We start from the raw sequence: 21,948 nt of genomic DNA on the forward strand, positions 1-21,948 counted from the left end.
AAGATCTCTTAGATAAAGGTTTTATAAGACCAAGTGTGTCTCATTGGGTTCTCCTGTCCTATTCATGTGAAAGAAAGATAGCTCTTTGTGCATGTGCATCGACTATCGCTAGCTTAAAAAAGTCACTGTCAAAATCAAGTATCCCCTTCCAAGAATAGATGATTTGTTTAATCAATTGCAAGGTGCAAGTTACTTTTCAAAAATAGACCTTCGCTCTGGCTATCATCAACTCAGAGTTAGGGAATGTGATATCCCGAAGATAGCCTTTCAAACACGTTATGGTCATTTTGAGTTTCTTGTTATGTCCTTCGGGCTAACTAATGCCCCAGAAGCTTTCATGGACCTCATGAATCGAGTGTTCAGGCCATATCTTAATATGTTTGTCATAGTGTTTATAGACGACATTTTGGTATACTCCCGTAGTGAGAATGAACATGCAGATCATCTCCGTATTGTCTTGCAAACCCTTAAAGATCATCACTTATTCGCTAAATTTTCAAGTGTGAATTTTGGCTAAGGTCAGTTGCTTTTCTGGGTCATATTATATCTTCCGAAGGTGTTAGAGTTGATCCCCAGAAAACAGAAGCTGTTAGAAATTAGCCTAGACCCGTCTCTCCATCCGACATTAGAAGTTTCTTGGGTCTAGTTGGCTATTACCTCCGTTTTATTGAAGGTTTATCCTCTATAGCATCTCCTATGAGAATAGTTTTCGAGAGTTGAAGACTCGACTCACTACAACCCCTATTTTGACTTTGCCTGATGGCGTTGATGGTTTTGTGGTTTATTGTGATGCTTCTAGAGTTAGTTTGGATTGTGTACTGATGCAGAAAGGTAAGGTGATAGCCTATGCCTCTAGACAATTGAAACCTCATAAGAATAATTACCCCACCTATGATCTTGAGTTAGCTGCTATTGTGTTTGCTCTGAAAATCTGGAGACACTACTTGTATGGTGTTCATGTTGATGTGTTCACTGATCATAAGAGTCTGCATTATGTTTTTACCCAGAGAGAGTTGAATCTTAGGTAGAGAAGGTAGTTAGAGTTATCGAAAGACTACGATATGAGTGTGTTGTATCACCCGAGAAAGGCCAATGTAGTAGCGGATGCCCTTAGCAGGATATCTATGGGTAGTGTTTTGCATATTGGAGAGGGTAAGAAGGAGTTGGCTCGTGATTTGCATTGGTTAGCTAGGTTGGGAGTTAGGTTGCTTGACTCCGCTGAAGGGAGTATATTAGTACAGAGTAGCTCCGAATCCTCATTGGTTTTGGAAGTAAAGGAGAAGCAAAACTTAATTGCTAGTTTGGTCAGACTGAAAGAATTAGTCAAGGACCAAAAGGTAGAGGTTTTCTCCCAAGGGGGGGGATGGTGTGTTGAGATTGCAGGATAGATTATGTGTTTTGGATTTCAAGGATCTGAGACAGAGAATTATGGCTGAAGTGCACGGTGCGCGATATTCTATTCATACTGGTGCCACCAAGATGTACCGCTACTTGCGGGAAATCTATTGGTGGAGTGGCATGAAGAAGGATATAACAGCATTTGTGGCTAAGTGTGCGACGTGCCAACAGGTTAAGGTAGAACACCAAAGACCTGGTGGTATGATGCAGAAGTTTGGTAGTCCCACTTGGAAGTGGCAAGAGATAAACATGGATTTTGTGACTAGTTTACCTCATTCCCGAAGCCATTATGATTCCATTTGGGTTGTTGTGGATAGATTGACTAAGTCTGCGCACTTCTTCCCTTTGCATACTTCTTATACTGCTGAGGATTACGCTAGATTGTACATCCGAGAATTAGTTAGATTGCATGGAGTTTCCTTGTCCATCATTTCAGATAGGGGTACTCAGTTCACTTCGCAATTTTGGAGAGCTTTTCAGAAGGGTCTTGGTACCCAAGTGCATTTGAGTCCTGCTTTCCATCCGCAGACAGATGGTCAGGCTGAGAGGAACATCCAGACCTTAGAGGATATGTTGAGAGCGTGTGCTCTTGACTTTAAGGGGAGTTGGGATGAGCATTTACCATTAATAGAGTTTGCTTACAATAACAGTTTTCACTCTAGCATTAGCATGGCTCCATTTGAGGCTTTGTATGGGAGGAAATGTAGGTCAACCATAGGTTGGTTTGAAGTGGGTGAAACGGCTATGAGTGGTCCTGATTCGGTCTTTGAAGCTATGGAAAAAGTCAAAGTGATTAGAGAAAGATTAAAAACTGCACAGAGTCATCGAAGTTGTATGCTGATGTGAGGAGAAGAGACCTTGAATTTGAAGTTGGCGAATTGGTGTATTTGAAGATTTCACCCATGAAGGGTGTGAAGAGATTCGGAAATAAGGGAAAACTTAGTCCCCGTTTATGTTGGCCCCTACAAAGTTCTTAGCCGTGTTGGTAAGGTAGCATATGAGGTTGAGTTTCCTTCAGAGTTATCTTTCGTCCACTCTGTCTTCCATGTATACATGCTTAGGAAACACGTTGGTGATTGTGTTGTTGTAAATCCTTCAGAAAACCCTGATGTGCAAGATAGTCTTTCTTTTAAGGAAGTTCCTGTTGAGATTTTAGATCACCAAGTCCGAAGACTAAGGAACAAAGAAGTTCCCTTGGTCAAGGTGTTGTGGCGAAACCAATCCGTTGAGGGTGCAACATGGGAAGCTAAGGTGGATATGCGATCCAAGTATCCGCACCTATTTTTCATAAGCTCTGATCAAGCCGAAGGTACCATTCTACTTTAAATCATTCCTTTTCTATGCAAAATTGTAGTAGTTCAGTAGTTATTTTATACTATTCAGCTGTTATTTCATGAGTGATGCACCCCTTGTTGTGTCCGAAATGTAGAATGAAATAGAGGCAAGATTAGCAAGTTGCTTCAGCTATGTACCCTTTATTTTCTATTTACTCTTAGTATACCCAGCGTCATTCGATGACGAATGTCCCCAAGGGGGAGATATTGTAATGCCCCGCACTTTCCTAAGCTAGAAAATGAACCGTTGTTGGTTTATGTGAAAACCCCAATTTTGTAAGCCATATTTGGGCACCTAAATTTTCAAGATTACCCTAGTTATAAGAGAGCTTATGATGTGTTAAGTGTGGTTATATGAGTCACTTAAGGTAGTACAAGCTACGAGTTTCGAAATCCATCAAGTTTTAGTATTTGAATTCGCAAAGGTCATCTTTGAATGAGCATAACTTGATAAATATATGGTATTTCTGCATATTTCTACCCACAAAATTATAGAGAATCTAATTAGCTTTCCAACGAAACCAATTTCACCAAAATCTGACACCCGAGCTAGGAGTTATGGCTTTGTGAAGTAGAGTGCGTCGCCTAGCCAATTGCACATGGCCACTGGAAAGTATATGTGATAGCATATGCGGCGCCTATGTAAATATAGGCTATATCATATGCGGTGCCTATGTAAATATAGGCGATATCATATGCGGCGCCTATGTAAATATATGCGATATCATATGCAGCGTATATCTTATGGTTTCAAGTGACTTAAACACTCCGTTTTTGGGTTATTTTGAGGGCAATTAAGTTTTTTGGCACTCCTTACACAACCCTAAACTTAACCTTACAAATTTAATAGATTCTAAACACATCATAACCCTATTATCAGTCTAAGTTCATCATCCAAGAGCATTAAAGGAGAAACAACAACTAGGGTTACACAATCAACATTGAGGGTCCAATCTTTCAACGAATCCGTTAACATAAAGGTATGTGGGGTTATGAACAAGAACACCCTTTCGTTCTTGTGCCCAAAGTTTGTATTATTTTACAAGATACATGATTTTTACATGTTTTATCATGAATTTGAAGTGATAAATCTTATCCTATGTTGTTGTTCAAGATATTGTGATTATTTTGAATGTTTAGAAAATAAACTCCATGAGTTTGAGATTATTGTTATGATTAAAGGCTGAAATTTTTCAGATTTCCGTATAAATTATGCATGCTTGTGAGATAAAGCATAAATGTTGAAATGTTTTGATTAAGTATCACTATAAGGGTCATTAAACCACATTGAGATTGTTGTTTTGAGAATTTATATGCTACATGCACCCATGTTTAGACTATTTTTGATGAAGTATAGAAAGATTTGACCTTTTGGTCACAACAGAGTTAAAATCCACTTTATGAAATGAGTTTTGGATTTTATCATTTATTTAACTTAAGAAATATGAGATTACCCTTAAAGTGGATTTTTCTTGAGATTTTTGAGCATAGTATTGGGAGTAGTATTTAGCACCGATTTGGGTATGTTACTACAGTTTCATACCCCAGAACTATGTGCCACCTTAGGTTGAGACATTGACTTTCACTATATATGGAAAATTGAGATAGCGATCACTGAGATGAGATTATTCTACACCGATGGCAAGGGTAGGACAGCCCTAACCTTACGGGGGCAAGTCGTGGGACATCATGGGTGCTCACATGGTGTACATGTCGGTTAGAAGAACCTCCCAAAGAGTCATCCCTCATTCTTAGATTAATTTTACTTATTTAAAAGAGATTTGAAATGCAGATTTATGATGGATTCAATATTCCAGATTTCACTAAGATTGCTTGATGAGAGAATAAGAAAAGAATCTTGATATTTGGATTAAGTGTAATGGCTCATGATATCCAGATTGGCATGTTTTACCATTCATTGTGTATGATTTCAGATTTAGATTTCTTTCAAGCTTTATGAGCCATTTACAAATATCCTGCATGATTTGTTAAAAAAACTTAAGACATGATCGTTATATATATGCATATATATATATATATATAATATAAATATGTTTATTTCATGCACCCCCATGTACTTGGTACATATTCCATGGTACTGACCCACATGTTCGCATGTGGGCTACATTTTCCCTATAATGTAGGTTCAGGTGCTCATTCCCAGATTTGACCGTGATTATCTGAGCACGTTGATCTACATCCTCTGCAGTAGTGAGTCCTCATGGTTCGAGGACTAGTTATTCAGATTTCCTCATTTACTTTGAGTCGTTCAGTTTATTTCCTGAGTTCGGGTCAGTTGGGCTTTGTCCCAATGGCTTTTGGATATACAGTTTAGTAGAGGCTTGTCAGACTAGATGGATAAATTGATCAGATTTGTCAGAGATGTCGTATTTTGTTACTTTCCGTATTTCATTCGTATTGCAGTATGATATTATGGAGGATGTTTAGATGTTTTGATTATGATGACTTTGATTATAAGTGTTGAATGGTAGAAAAATGGCTAAAAGGGTTAGCTTGGGGCTACTTGTAGCCTTAAGAACTGTGTGACGCCTCGGGGCCCGTTTTCGGGGCATTACACTTATCCTCCAGTACAAACTATTAATTACCCAACAATAGAGAGAAAATATAGAACATCTAAACAAGATTTAATTTTAAAATCTTAATCTTGTTGTGATAATTGTAAGGATGCAGACCAATGTTCGTCTAAAAACTAATGTGAAGAGAAGGAAGAATTAGAAGAGGAATACTTAGAAGATTATACTCTAATTAATATTGAAGAATGTGAATGTTTAGAAAATATAGAAAAGAATTACACTCTAATAAGCATTGAAACACAATTTTATAATTTTTAGAAAGGAATAAATAGAATAGGAATGATTAATAGTCCAAAAGATTTAGATAACATAGCAGCAATCTTAGATGAAATGAAAATAATTGGAGAAAAACCATTAGTACACTGGGGTGCTAATAAAATAATGTGTAAACTAGGCATTATTAACCCTGAATATATAATAAAGACAATAGCAATAGAAATAAATAATGAAGACACTGAAGAATTCGATAAACAAATAAAAGAATTATTGAAATTAGAAGTTATAAGAAGATCAACTTCTAGACATAGATCAGCTGCCTTCATGGTAAGAAACCATAGCGAAAAAATAAGAGGTAAGTCTCGCATGGTGATAAAATAAAAAAAGTTAAATGATATTACTAGAACAAATGCTTATAAATTACCAGACAAAAGTGAATTAATCAATAGGATACAAGGTAAGAAGATATTCAGTAAATTTGATTGTAAATCAGGATACTGGCAAGTAAAAATGCACCTAGATAGCATAGAATGGACAACATTCACTTGTCCTGGAGGGCATTTTGAATGGTTAGCTATGCCATTTGGATTAAAAACAGCTCCGCCTATCTTTCAAAGAAAATGGATAATATGTTCGGAGAATACAAGAATTTTGTATTAGTATATGTAGATGACATCTTAGTATTTAGCCAAAACATACAAGAACAGTTAGGACATCTACAAACAGTTTTTAGATTATTTGTTAAATACGGAATAATAATTAGTAAAAAGAAAATAGAACTATGCAAAACTCATATTAATTTCTTAGGAGTAACTTTGGGGGATGGAAAAATAAAACTTCAACCTCACATAGCAAAGAAGGTATTAGATATGCCAGATAGATTAGATAACACTAAAGATTTACAAAATATTTTAGGATTAGTAAATTACGCAAGAAGTTTCATTCAAGATTTAGGACAAATAGCTAGACCGCTATACGTAAAAATACGTAGTAAAGGACAAAACCATTTTAATATATATGACATTAAATTAGTACAACAAATTAAAGAAAAGGTCAAAAATATTCCAGACTTAAAGATCCCTTTAGAATCAGATTATTTAATTGTTCAGACAGACGAAAGTAAATTAGGATGGGGAGCTATCCTAAAAGCCAAACCCAATAAATACAGTAGTAAAAATGAAGAAAAGATTTGTACATATCAAAGCGGTTTATACGAAGAAAAAGGAAACATGAGTAGCATAGACTTAGAAGTACTAGCAATAATATATGGTTTAAATAGTTTCAAATCATATATCTTAAATAAAGAAGTTTTAGTAAGAACTGACTGTGAGGCAATAGTTAAATTTCATCAAAAAATAAATGATAAAGTTAGCAGTAGAAGACGATGGCTAAATTTCATGGATACAATATCGGTATATAAAAATATTGTGTTTGAATACGTAAAAGAAAAGGATAACGAATTAGCAGATTAGTTGAGTAGATTACAAATTAAGACTAAATGGGTTAATTAACATTTATTTCAGCATGAGACCAACAAGCCAACCGCCATCCCCAGCTCAAGACTATTATGCTCAGACGCTACTAGGTAACATCAGTTTTAGACCACAAAACTCTATAGAAATGATGGAGAGAATTTATTTTGGACAAATTAGTTTAATCTCGTATCCATTATGTAATTTATCATTTAGAGTTAAACCAGACTGTGTTCTACACAAACCACAGAGATGCTTAGTTGATAATTTATGGATAGCACATAATAAAAGAGACACTAAATATTTCGTAGTTGCAGCTAATGCTCTATGCCAATACTTTTCAGATAAAAGTAGAGAAAATAGATTTAAATATTACGTAGTCATACATGGTAAAACCAATGGTGTTTTTCAAACTTGGATAGAAGTAGTAGAATCAATAAATGGGGTTAAACACCCACTTTTTAAAGGTTTTAATGATTTTTCTGAAGCAATGGATTATGCTAGAGGATACCTTGGGCCAAATTACTATATAACCTAATCCTCAGACAAAACCCAAATCAAATACCTCAATACAATATTCAGAAAGACACAGGCAAAATAATTTTTTGTGACCACTGTTTCACGATGACAGAAGCCTTCAAGAGACTTAATGCCCATAAAGAGGCCCTTCTTCTTGAAAATACTAGAATTAAGGAATAAGTGCAAACTTTGAAAGACAAGATTAATGTTTCTCAGACAAATACAAGTACCCAGACTCCGAGTTCTCCATCTCAACACAAAATGGATGAGAAGGGTGTGCATTCCCTACTGAATGCTAATAAATCCACTGCATCGGATAGAGGTACAGCTAGTCCGATTCAAACGGTAGCCGGTAAAGACACATCAAATCCATTAATGGCTGTCACTTTGCCAAAAAGTGAAGATGAAGGTTGTTCTTCATCAAAACAAAAATTACTCAAAACTTGTAATAATACTTTGAAAAAGACTTTGATTTTAAAAAATAAAAATAAAAAAATTGAGACTATAATAAAACAGACTTTAGAAAGATTTTCAATAGTCAAGAATCAGATAAACATATAATTAGCAAAGACAACCCAAGCACAAGTATGGACAGAGTAGTTCCAAACATAGATAGTCAGAGCAATCCAGATAACAGGCCAAGTTCGAAAGAAAAAAGAGATAAATTTAATAGCAGCTTTGCTTATATCCAAGATGCTCAAGATCCCAACGAAGATGATGACTCAGGCATGAGTTTTGATTCTGTCACACTTCACAACTTGGACACATAATCAGACAAAGATAAGTAAATGATAGAAAAGATAGATACATGGAAGAATAGGCATTAGGAAGTATAATATAATATAAAGATAAAGTGTGTCACAATCCACCTCCATCACAACCTGTTGTATACTATTGCTCAAACACCAAGAGAGACCCCATATAGCAGCCTCCACCTCTGCTTGGTTGTTAGTCCCTTGCCCTAAGGGTGTAGCATAAGCATAAATGAGATCACCATTATGACCTCTAATGACCCCCCTTCCCGCTCTAATCCTTCCAGGGTTAGTGAGTGCACTACCATCAGAATTCAACTTGACCATTGTAGCTGGTGGTTTAGACCAATACACAGTTGTGACTTTTGTCTCCCATCTGCATTTCTCCACATAAGCTATCAGTTTGATCCATCCAGCAGGACAATTTTTGTGGCACTAATATAATTTCAATAATTAACCAAATTTTTTATGTTGATATACATTTTGTGCCCATTTTACCTTTTTATGAAATATTATTAATTTATAATGCTTAAATGACCTTAATTTGATAAAATCACAATTGAAGCAGCGAAGCAGACATGTCTTTTTGTGTCATTCATAGTCAATTATATATTTAGAATAATTTAAATTTTTAATTATTGTGATTTATAATACTTTTCTTCTATTCCAATTTAACTAATATTGATATAATTTCGAGAGTTAATCAAATATTTTATATCTTTTAAATTTTTTAAGTTGTTAATTATTGTAATTTATAGTATTTTACATTTTTTTTTGAAATATATAGAAGATTAATTTTTTTTTAGATATTTTAAACTATTAATTATTTTAATTTATAATAATTTTTATGTAATTTTCAAATAATATATGTTACTCTCCTTGTCCAAACTTTGGTGGCATTGATAGTTAATCATATTTTAAAAATAATTTAAGTTTTTAATTATGGTGATTTATAAAAATTTTCTTTTATTTTAATTTAAGTGGAATAATGCTTAGATAACTATAATAGTTAATTAGAAGTGATATAGTAAAATAATGATTGAAGCAGGGAAACAAATATGTTTTAAATGACTTATAACAACTAATTGGAAGTGATATAACAAAATTACTTTAAAAAATTGTAACGCCCTGGGAGCACCCCCTGGACATCACACGGTGCTTAGGATTATGAATATTTCCAAGCTAACCCATGATATCTATTCAACTTAGAACTCACATGAAAAGTAAACTAGCATGTATAGAAACTGAATGTGAACAATTCCTTATCTTAATGTAAATCTTTAACATTGGAAGCGTTAAACAAACTCTTTGAAGAGACCTCATATTTTAGCTAGAAATTGATCCATTGTTCCTATGTGTGAAACCTCTAATCTTGTAATTCATATTTGAGTAAATGAATTACAATGAGTATCCTAGTGAGAAGAGAGCTTATGATGTATTAAACATGTACATAAGAGTCACTTAAAGTGATGCAAGCTAAGAGCTTTTGAATCCATCAAGTTTTAGTGTTTGATTTTGCAAGGGTCATCTTTGAATGAGCATAACTTGGGGAATATATGGTATTTTGGAAGATTTAGAACCAAAAAATTGTAGAGAATCGAATTAGATTTCCAATGATACCAATTTTGCCTTAATCCAATACCCGAGCGAAAAGTTATGCCCATTTTCATAAGAGACAGTAAGGGTATGTGATTGGTTAGGCGCCGCCCAACCAAACTTAGGCGATTGACAAGGTGTCACCAAACCTTGCTTGTGCAATTGACTGGGCACTGCCTAAGTCATTTCCAAGTGCCCAAAACACTCCGCTTGACCTAGATCAAGGGTGTTGAAGTCATTTCAAACCCCTAAACCGTCCCTAATCTCTTCAAAACATTTTTGTGAGATATTAAATACATAAACTCCTTTCTCTTAACCCTAAGTAGTTAGTAATTAAATCAAAATCTATCCTTCATTCTCAAGAATAAAAATCCAAATGTCATCTCTCAAGAATAGAGAAGTTAAGCTCCAAACTCAAAGTTATCTACAAGAATTCTTTCCATCAAGCTTAAAGGTCCAATCTTTCAATAATTTCGTTACTATTAAGGTATGTTAGATGATGATTCATGGGTTTATTCCACCCATGAAGCTCAAGAATCCTTTTTAAATTTTAAATATTGTGTATTTATGATTTCCATGATTATTATTGAATTGAAGTTTATGTCTATGTTATTGTTGGGTTATAATTCATGTTTTAGATTACAAGTTGAAATCTTTGATCGTAGTATGTGATGATTTGTAAGATATTCATGATAACCCTTGAAATTACATATTGATTGATGTATCCATGTTATTTAGATGTATTGTTTGGTGTATTCCTAAAGCATGCTCCCCATATGTTTGATTAAATGCATATGTGAATGAAGTAGTGCCATTATAGCATGTTAATATGAAATCTCCATTTGTGTACAAGTTAATGTATGCTAAGTGTTTGTTGAAAGGCTTTGGTGAATGAATTATGAGACATTAGTATGCATGCCTATACATCTACAAGTTTATGACTTTCAAATACTTGAAGAGATGCTTCATTGATTGTATTATGAATGATACACGATTGCCATGTTGTCCAAGAATTGTTATGCTTTAGTTTTATGCTATCGAGTCCCAAGGGTATTTCATACCCGAAAATTTAGCTGCATGTCTAGAGCCAGTGTCAGTTACAGTACTCTCAGTCACATCACAATCAGTAGTATTCTCAGTCAGTTACAGGATTCAGTAGAACCTAGCCAGCTTCATGACTTAGGAAAGTTCAGTAAACTCAGTAGTATTTCGTCAGTCAACGAAACCCAGTGAACTTAGTGAGATCAGACAGGTAACATGATCAATTATAGATTCATCCCATTGTAGTGCAATCTAAGAATCAGTTCAGTGTCTATTCAGTTGGGAGTAGGATTCAACACCAAGCGAGGACATAGATGACTACTTCCCCGTTAGTTAGGCAGAGTCATTAGTAATGGTCCCTATACTCCAGAACTGCGTAGCCAGTGCAGGATGAGGAGTCACCTATTAGATTAAGGCTTGGCTACCTCTCAGGGGTCACCCGTTAGATTAGGCATGACTTCTTGTTAAGGTCACCCGTTAGATAGGCTTGACCATAGTAGTGTCTTTACCCATGGCACGGTACTGACACCCTTCCAACTGAGGTTACAAGTTAGACCCCAAATTAGCTAGAAGGGGTATGTCAGTTAGATAATTACCTCCAATAGTTTTAGTTTCAAAAATTAGTCTCAGTAATAGAACTCAGCTTAGTAGTATAAATTCAGAGATCACCCGCTAGAAAGGCTTGATCTCAGATTCAATCAATCAATTTCATTAGCAATAAATTCAAAGATCACCCGCTAGATAGGCTTGATCTCAGATTTAGTCAAGCAGTATTAGTATTAGTATATTCTGGGATCACCCACTAGATAGGTTTGATCCCAGGGCTCATCTGCTTGATAGAACTGACCCCACAATAGTCATCGGAAATACAGTATCAGTAGACCCAGTTATCAGTAATCCAGTTATTAAAACTTAGTATTACAGTACCAGTAAACTCAGATAACAGTTAGATAGTATTCAAAACTCAGTATTCAGTGTCACTTCAACTTTAATTATGGTTTATGCATTCATGCATGTATCCCCATTCAGTAGTCTCATGTTATTCAGTTAGTTTTATGTTCATGCTTATGAACCCTTACATTTAGCCTTACCTTATACAACATACTAGTACATTCCCACATACTGACACATACTGCAACATACCAGTACATTCCCACATACTAACACATACTTTCTTGCACTATGGTGTTTTATACCATAGGTTCAGATGTACGGGATCTCAAGCACCCATAGCAGTTTAGATTTGGCCAGTAGCAGTAGACTTAGAAGTGAGTCCTCATTATTCAAGGATGTTATCTATTTCTTTATTAAATTAGGTCTAGTATTTCAGTAGATGAAGTTAGTTGGGAGATTGTTCCATCAACTCCTTATTCAGACAGTTAGAGGCTTTTTAGACTAGAGTATTTTTAGAGAGTTGTTTTAGTTTTGGTATTGTCATACTTTTTTTAAGTATTGAAGCTTATGGTAAGTTTTCACCAGTTTTCTGCATCTTTATAGTATATTATTCAGTGCTCACTTATAGATATCAGTCATGGGTTAGCTTGTGGTCCTTCGGGATTATGAGCACTATGTAGCATTCGGGGTTTATAATCCGGGGCATTACAAACTTGGTATCAAAGCCTAAGGTTGAACAGTGTCCTAGGAAGTCTGAAAAGCTGCATCTACTAGAGTCTTGTGCATAGTTGTATTGTATGCCACATTTATGTACAAGAGGCTATGATGTGTTTTAGAAAAAGTTTCCCATCTTTCATGTCTCAGATCGTTCTATAGAAAGGCTCTCTAAGAAACCTATGTAGATTCTCATTATGCTCCACTCATGTCAACTCCACCTTACTTTTAAGGTAACAGAAGCAGTGAAGCTTAAAGTCCTACAGATATAGCTTTATCAGATAGTCCATGCAGATAGTTTTGGGATAATGTTATCTAAAATTTGAGCAGATTATGTTTCATGGGGTTAGTCGTATGAAAGGTGAATCAGTAGGCTTGCAACAGTGTATGCAAAAATTTAAGCTTAGTAATTCGAAGTTATTTGTGTTGTTGATGTGTGTATAGTGGTAATTCTCTTAGTGCGGGGAAAATATAAGTTTAGAGATGTGACATTTGAAGACTAGGATGAGGGTTATACAGTTATTGAAGATTTGCGGTTATTCATGTTATGTTTTAGAAACTAAGTTTGAATCTTTGAAGGTTGAGCTAATGTAAAGAAGAGTTGAAAATTCAGAGTATGTCATGTATAAACCCCTTGATAAACCCATGATGCTGATATTCTATTCCTCGGGCTTAAGTTCAAGTGCCAAGTTCAGTATAGTGTCTTTTTATGCTTCAGGTCCCCATATTTTAACCTTTTAGTGAACCCTTCTTAGTGATGGGTAGTTGCTTAGATGGGAAAGAGTAAATGTTTCATGTTAAGGAAAGATTGTTGCATGCTTGTCTTACATAAGACTTTAGTCATGAAGATATGCTTGAATGTTAAGTTGATGTATAAGTGGCTAAAAATATTTTGGTGATTTGAGTAGACTTGAACTTAGCGGGAGAAGTCAGTTCAGCTCGAACCTCAGAAAGTAGAGTTATCAGTGCCCATACTAAAAAATTCTGGCCATGTTATGGTTTCCTATTCAGATGTCTTATTCAGACCATGCCTAGATTCCCTTGCTCCCTCAAGTCCTTAGGACTTTATAGAAGGAGTGTAAAAGGAAGGCTCCCATTGAGCTTAAGTTTTAAGCATGAGTCTGCTAGTAAAGCCAGCAATTCAGTTTAGTAGTCAAGTAGTCAAATTCGTATGGTTTGTTTTTCCCAATCATCCCATCTAGTCATATTATCAGAAATCTTAGGAATGTAACTATTCCAAGATAGAACATCCTAGTAGTTGTGAGTTCGTCCTAGTTCATGAATCATGCATTAGTTTTAGATCCCAGATATTCAGTCATGATTTAGTTTATAGGTGCCCTATGCATCGCTCCAGTATATCAGTAAAGTAAGCATTTTTAGAGGGACATAGTGTCCCAAGGGGGAGATACCCTCTGATTCCTTGATGCTTTTATGTCCTTAAAACTATTCAATTTCATGCTCATATTTTCCTTATAAACTTGATATCAGTTACCTTGCATATTCAGTGATGCATTCATGAGTCAGTTCAGTCAGGTATTCATGCATCAGATATGCATGTTCAGTATGAAATTTCAGTATATCAGAAGATCCAGTCATATAGTCATGTTTTAGATGTTCATGTCTAGTAAGTAAGGTCAGTCAATTAGTAATCTTAGCTTAGTTAGTCTCATTCGAGGATGAATGATTCCAAGAGGGAGATAATGTAACACCCTATATTTTTTTTAGCTAGAAATCGATCCATTGTTCCTACGTGTGAAACCTCTAATCTTGTAATTCATATTTAAGTACATGAATTACAATGAGTATCCTAGTGATAAGAGAGCTTATGATGTGTTAAACATGTTCATAAGAGTCGCTTAAAGTAAAGAAAACTAAGAGCTTTTGAATCCATCAAGTTTTAGTGTTTTATTTCGCAAGGGTCATCTTTGAATGAGAATAACTTTGGGTATATGTGGTATTTTAGAATATTTAGACCCACCAAATATTAGAGAACCAAATTATCTTTCCAATGATACCAGTTTTGCCTTAATCCAATACCCGAGCAAAAAGTTATGCCCATTTTCGTGAGAGGCAATAAGAGTATGCGATTGGTTAGGCGCCGCTCGACCAAACTTAGGCGATTGACAAGGTGTCACCCAACCTGGCTTGTGTGATTGACTGGGTGACACCTAAGTCATTTCCAAGTGCTTAAAACACTCGTTTTGACCTAGATCAAGGGTGTTGAAGTCAGTTCACACCCCTAAACCGTCCCTAATCACTTCAAAACATTTTTGTGAGATATTAAACACACAAAATCCTCTCTCTTAACCCTAAGTAATCATTGAGTAACTAAACATCTCTCCTCCATTCTCAAGAACAAAAATCCAAGTGTCATCTCTCAAGAATCAAGAAGTTAAGCTCCAAATTCAAAGTTATCTACAAGAATTCTTTCAATCAAGCTTGAAGGTCCAATCTTTCAACTATTTCATCACCATTAAGGTATGTTAGATGTTGATTCATGGTTCCTTCCATCCATGAAGCTCAAGAATCCTTTTTGAATTATAAATATTATGTATTTATGATTTCCATGATTATGATTGAATTAAAGTCTATGTCTATGTTATTGTTGGGATATAATTCATGTTTTAGATTACAAGTTGAAAGCTTTGATCCAGTATGTGGTGATTTACAAGATATTCATGATAAACCCATCAAATTACATGTTAATTAATGTAGCCATGTTATTTATATGTATTGTTTGATTTATATCCAAAGCATGCTCCCCATATGTTTAATTAAATGCCTATGTGAATGAAGTAGTTCCATTATAGCATGTTAATATAAAATCCCCATTTGTGTACAAGTTAATGTATGCTAAGTGTTTGTTGAAAGGCTTCGGTGAATGAATTATGAGACATTAGTATGCATGCCTATACATCTATAAGTTTATGACTTTCAAATACTTGAAGAGATGTTTCATTGATTGTATTGTGAATGATAGACAATTGCCATGTTGTTCAAGAATTGTTAAGCTTTACTTTTATGCTATCGAGTCTTGGAAGTATTTCATACCCGATAATTTAGCTGTATGTTCAGAGCCAGTGTCAATTACAGTACTCTCATTCACATCACGATCGGTAGTATTCTCAGTTAGTTATAGGATTCAGTAGAACTTAGTCAGCTTCATGACTTAGAAAAGTTCAGTAAACTCAGTAGTATTCCGTCAGTCAACGGAACCCAGTGAACTCAGTAAGATCAGATAGGTAACATGATCAGTAACAAATTTAGCCCATTCTAGTGCAGTCTAAGAATCAGTCCAGTGTCTATTCAATTGGGAGTAGGATTTAGCATCGAGCGAGGGTAGGGATGACGGCTTCCCCATTAGTTATGCAGATTCGTTAGTAGCAGTCCTGGTACTTCAGAATTGAGCAACCAGTGCAGGATGAGGATTCACCCATTACATTAAGGCATGGCTACCGCTCAGGGGTCACCCGTTAGATTAGGCTTGACTTTTTGTTAAGGTCACCCATTAGATAGGCTTGACCATAGTAGTGTCTTTACCCGTGGCACAGTACTGACACCCTTCCAACTGGGGTTACAAGTTTGATCCCAAATTAGATAGAAGGGGCTTATAGGTTAGTTGATTACATCCCATAGTTTCAGTTTCAGAAATCAGTCTTAGTAATAGAAGTCACTTCAGTAATATAGATTCAGAGATCACCCGCTAGATAGGCTTGATCTCAGATTCAGTCAATAAATTTCATTATCAATAAATTCAAAGATCACCCACTAAATAGGCCTAATCTCAGATTTAGTCAAGCAGTATCAGTATTAGTATTTTCTGGGATCACCCACTAGATAGGTCTGATCCCAGGGCTCATCCACTAGATAGGATCGACCCTACATCAGTCATCAGAAATACATTATCAGTAGACCCAGTTATCAGTAATCCAGTTATTAAAACTTATTATTAAAGTATCAACAAACTCAGATAACAGTTAGATAGTATTCAGAACTCAGTATTCAGTGTCACTTTGACTTCAGTTATGGTTTATACATTCATTCATGTATCCTCATTCAGTAGTCTTATATTATTTAGTCAGTTTTATGTTCATGCATATAAACCCTTGCATTTAGCCTTACTTCATCTAGAATACCAGTATATTGCCTCGTACTGACATATCATTTCTTGTGCTATGGTGTTTTATACCATAGGTTCAGATGCATAGGATCTCAAGCACCCATAGCAGTTCAGATTTGGCCAGCAGCAGTAGACTTAGCAGTGAGTCCTCATCATTCGAGGATGTTATCTCTTTCTTTATTGCATTAGATCTAGTATTTCAGTAGATGGAGTTAGTTGGGGGATTGTCCTATCAACTCCTTATTCAGATAGTTAGAAACTTTTTCAGACTAGAGTATTTTCAGACAGTTGTTTTAGTTTTGGTATTGTCATACTTTATGTCAGTATTGAACCTTATGGCAAGTTTCCACCAATTTTCTGCATTTTTATAGTATATTATTCAGTACTCAGTTATAGATATCATTCATAGTTTAGCTTGTGGTCCTTCAGAATTATGAGCTCCTTGTAGCATCCGGGGTTCAGAATCCAAGGCGTTACACATAGTTTGAAAAGCCTTAACTGCCAACTAGAGATTTACTGGGATAGACCACAGCAGACTTGAACATAAACGGAAATCATATATCTAAAATAACTTTCAATAATAAACATGAGTTTGAAAAACTGGGTCCTCGAATTGTGAGGACTCATAAAAATTTGGGATGCAGGAGATGATGCCCGTGATTAATTGTACTGCTGGACATAAGCATCAAACCTACATTATAAGATAATGTAGCACATAGACATATATCTGGTTCAGTACTTCTGGAATGGACTGAGTATGTCGGGGCGAATGCATATGTAAAACAAGAACAGAATATATATGTACACTTTCAAATGATGCATGCTAAATGTAAACGACTCACCCTGGATTTGAGTAGACCTAAAGACTGCAAGATCATAAAACAAGGATAATGAAGCATATGAATAAACTTAGTGAGCCATAACACTTGGTTCCTAAAATCTCTACTTTTATTCTTTCTTATGGGAGATTCTTACAACTGACATAAACCATGTGAGCTACCATGGAGTCCAACGTATTACCCACGTTGGGGAGAGCTATTATGCCTTTGCCATTGGAATAGAACCTTAACTTAAGAGACCACTGAACTTAACCCATATTGGGACATAAAACTATGGTGGCTCATAGTTTTCAGGAATTTAGGATACACTCATCCACATTCCCTTCTCGGTGCTAAATACAACTCCTAGAATACGTATATGCTCATACTTAAGAAATCCACCTTAAAATAGCATAAGGGTTTATAGACTGAAAACCAGTTATGCTTCTCTTTACTTTAAATCATAATCAAGATGAACACTTGTGGATTTTATGTCTTATATTTAGATCAAAGGATCAAGCTTTCTTGAATCATGCTATATTGCATATGAATGAAGCTTAAAAACTTACACTTTTTTTGTAAACTTAATATTTCTTAAATCTTGAAACTCTTACTGTCTTTCATATCACTTATAGAAACATATCAGGCTCAATACCCATATAGACATCTTTCATCAGAATCCAAACTAAGGTAATGAAATTCAAATAAGAATATCAATCTTAAAGTTCAAAACATGAATAGATGTAGACTGTATGCATCTTTAACCTTTAAATCACAAGATAGTGTTATACTTCAAAATATGAGAATTTGATGAATGAACCTAATGTAAAACTTGTAAATTCAACTTAAAAATCATGCTTTTAGGGCACAAAGATGGAAGATTAACCTTGTTCAAAACTCCATATACCTGGAATTGCTTGACTTGTTAAGAGGACTTAAACTTTGAAATTTGAGAGATGACTTGGTGAGAGAAACCCTAATCTTGTTGTTCTTGAAGATAAAAGAATAATAGATATTTTTTAATCGACTGAAAGATAGAGGAAACTAATGCCATTCTTGGGTTATAAGTCATGGGTTGGGAGTTATAAGAGGGAAAAATACCAAAAAGTCCCTTAAATGAACTTATAAAAATTTGAATTCCAGTCATCACGAGTCAACTTATGACTCATAAGATGAAGTTACAAATTGGCATAGGAACTCATAAGCTTGGTAGTGGAGTGGATTGCAAAAACGGGTCAACATACAGGTCTTATCTTACAACTCATCATATCTTTATACGACTTGTATCATCCTCTCATAACTTGGATAGAGACTTAGGGGACCTATACTGTTGACCTTACAACTTCACTTCATACAACTCGTAACATCCTATGATGATTCCTAGGGTAAAATCATAACTGTAATAAACTCCAACTACTACAGACTGCCATAGTTACGACTTACAATTGATGATTGTTAAGGTGTATATACGACTTAAGAAGATGAGTTGTAAGTGGCACAATGGCTTTCAGACACGGGGTATTACAATATCTTCCCCTTGGAAACATTTGTCCTCAAATGTGATTTATCTAGGATTTGGATTTGGAAAAGATTCAACACCTCTATATCAAACTTACAACCAAGCTTATATCCATCACAAGGATCCAATTACTCACAATATAAGATACGACTTAAGAATACTTAAACAGACTTGAAGAGAAAGAGTTTTGGATGAAAATAACTATTTACCTTCGGTAGAAACTGAGTTGGAATAAAATAGATGAGGATACTTAACCATCATTTCTGCTTCAGTTTCTGAAGTAGCCCCTTCAACCAATTGGTTTATCTAAAGAACCTTTACTGATATTGCTTCCTTATTCCTTAGTCTTCGGACCTGCCTATTAAGTATCTCAACAGTAATCTCCTCATACGACAGGTTATCTTTGACCCCAATACTCTCTAGGGGAACTACTAAGGATGAATCTCCAATGCACTTCTTAAGCATTGAAACATAGAACACTAGGTGAACTGCAGCTAACTATGATGGAAGGTCTAACTCATAAGCCACCTCTCCTACATGCCTCACTATCTTATACAGATAAAAAATCAAGGACTCAACTTCCCTCTCTTTCCAAATATCATTATTCCCTTCATAGGTGACACTTTCAAGAATACCTAGTCCCCTACTTCAAACCTGAGCTCTCTCCTTCTTATATTAGCATATGACTTCTGATGACTCTGATCATTCTTCAATCTTTCACGAATAATTGAACCTTTTCAATAGCTTCAAGAACAAGATCTGGCCCAATCAACGACACTTCGCCAACCTCAAACTATCCTATGGGTGATCTACACCTATGCCCGTACAATGCTTCAAATTAAGCTATATGAATGCTGGCACGGTAACTATTATTATACGTGAACTCAATAAAAGGTAGATGGATATCCAAATTCCTTTAAAGTCTAAAACACTCTCTCTTAACATGTCTTCCAATGTATGGATTGTGCATTTATCCTAACCATCGATCCGCGGATAAAAAATGGTACTAAGCTTAATCTTTGTACTAAGGCCTTCTGAAACGACTGCCAAAACTGTGAAGTGAATTGTGTGGCTCTATATGAAATGATGTACAATGTTATACCATGAAGCCTTACTAACTCGCAAATATACATCTTGGCATAATCTTCTATTGTATCTGAATTCTTGAAAGGTAGAAAATGGTCTGATTTAGTCATTCGATCTACTATGACTCAAATTGAATCATGATGACGTATTGTACAAGGCAACCCTGTGATGAAATCCATATTCAAAACTTCCTAATTCCAGGTAAGGATACTGATCTCCTGTAGCATACCACCCGGTCTGTGGTGTTCAACTTTAACTTGCTAGTAGTTGGGACACTTGGCCACAAACTCTGCTATGTCCCTCTTAATACCATTCCACCAATAAATTTGCCATAAATTATGGTACATTTTGGTAGCACCAGGATGAATAGAATACTTCAAACCATGAGCCTCAACTAGTATCCTTTCCCATAACCCGTATACATTGGGAACATAAAGCCTACCTTGATAGCGAAGTACACCATATCCCCCTTGGGAGAAAACCTCAACCTTCTGTTGCTGGACTGCTTCCAATATTTAGTTAAGTATGGGATTGTCACACTGCTTCTCCTTCACTTCTACTACCAAAGATGATTATGAACAGTTCTAAACTACTACTCCCCCATTATCACTGTCGAGCAAAAATACATCCAAATAGGCTAATCTATGCACTTCTTTGGCTAATTCTTATTCTTCCTCTTTCATATGTGACACACTACCTATAGAAAGCCTACTCAATGCATCTGCCACCATGTTGGCCTTACCTGGATGATAGAGTACATTCATGTTATAATCTTTCAATAACTCCAACAACCTTCTTTGATGAAGATTCAACTCCCACTGAGAAAATACATGCTGAAGACTCTTATGGTCAGTGAAAACATCAACATGCACACCTTAGAGGTAGTGCCTCCAATTTTCAAAGGAAATACCATGGTAGCTACTTCAAGTCGTGAGTTGGTAACTCTTTTTGTTATCCTTAAGTTGCCTGGAGACATAGGCTATCACTCTCCTATTTTACATCAATACACAACCTAGCCTAACTTTGGAAGTATCATAATACACTAGAATCCGTATAACCCCTCTGGTAGAGCTAACACTGGTGCTGAAGTAAATCTGTCATTCAACTCTTGGAAACTCTTCTCACACTTATCCAACCATATAAACTTCACTTTCGTTTGGGTCAACTTAGTCAATGGTGCATCTATAGAGGAGAACCCTTTAAAAAATCTTCTATAATACCTAGCCAAGCCCAAAAAGCTCTGGATATCGGATGAAGTGATGGTCCTAGGCCAGTGCTTCACTGCATTAGTCTTATGAGGATCTATATAAATACTAGACCCTGAAATGACATTCCCTAAGAAGGTAAAAGATTCTAACCAAAATTCACATTTACCAAACTTCACATATAATTGATGGTTCTTGAGGGTCTGCAACACTATTCTCAAATAGTGTACATATTCCTCCTCACTCCTGGAATACACCAGTATGTCATCTTTAAAGTCAATGACAAATATGTCCAAGTACTGCTTGAAGACCTTGTTCATCAAATCAATAAAGACTGCAGGAGCATTTGTCATTCCAAACGACATAACCACAAACTCAAAATGGTCATACCATGTTTAAAAAGCTATTTTTGGAATGTCTTTCTCCCTAACTTTCAACTGATGGTATCCCGACCTAAGGTCAATTTTGGAAAACCATCGGGCACCCTAAAACTGATTGAATAAATCATCGATCCTATGAATGAGATACTTATTCTTGATGGTAACCTTGTTTAGATGTCTATAATCTATACACATTCTAAGAGAGCCATCTTTCTTGCACACAAAAAGGACTGGAGCACCCCATGGAGAAACACTGTGTCTAATGAAAGCCTTATCTAATAAATCCTTAA

Source organism: Capsicum annuum, chromosome 7, assembly GCF_002878395.1.
Source record: "Capsicum annuum cultivar UCD-10X-F1 chromosome 7, UCD10Xv1.1, whole genome shotgun sequence".
Taxonomy (NCBI): Eukaryota; Viridiplantae; Streptophyta; class Magnoliopsida; order Solanales; family Solanaceae; genus Capsicum; species Capsicum annuum.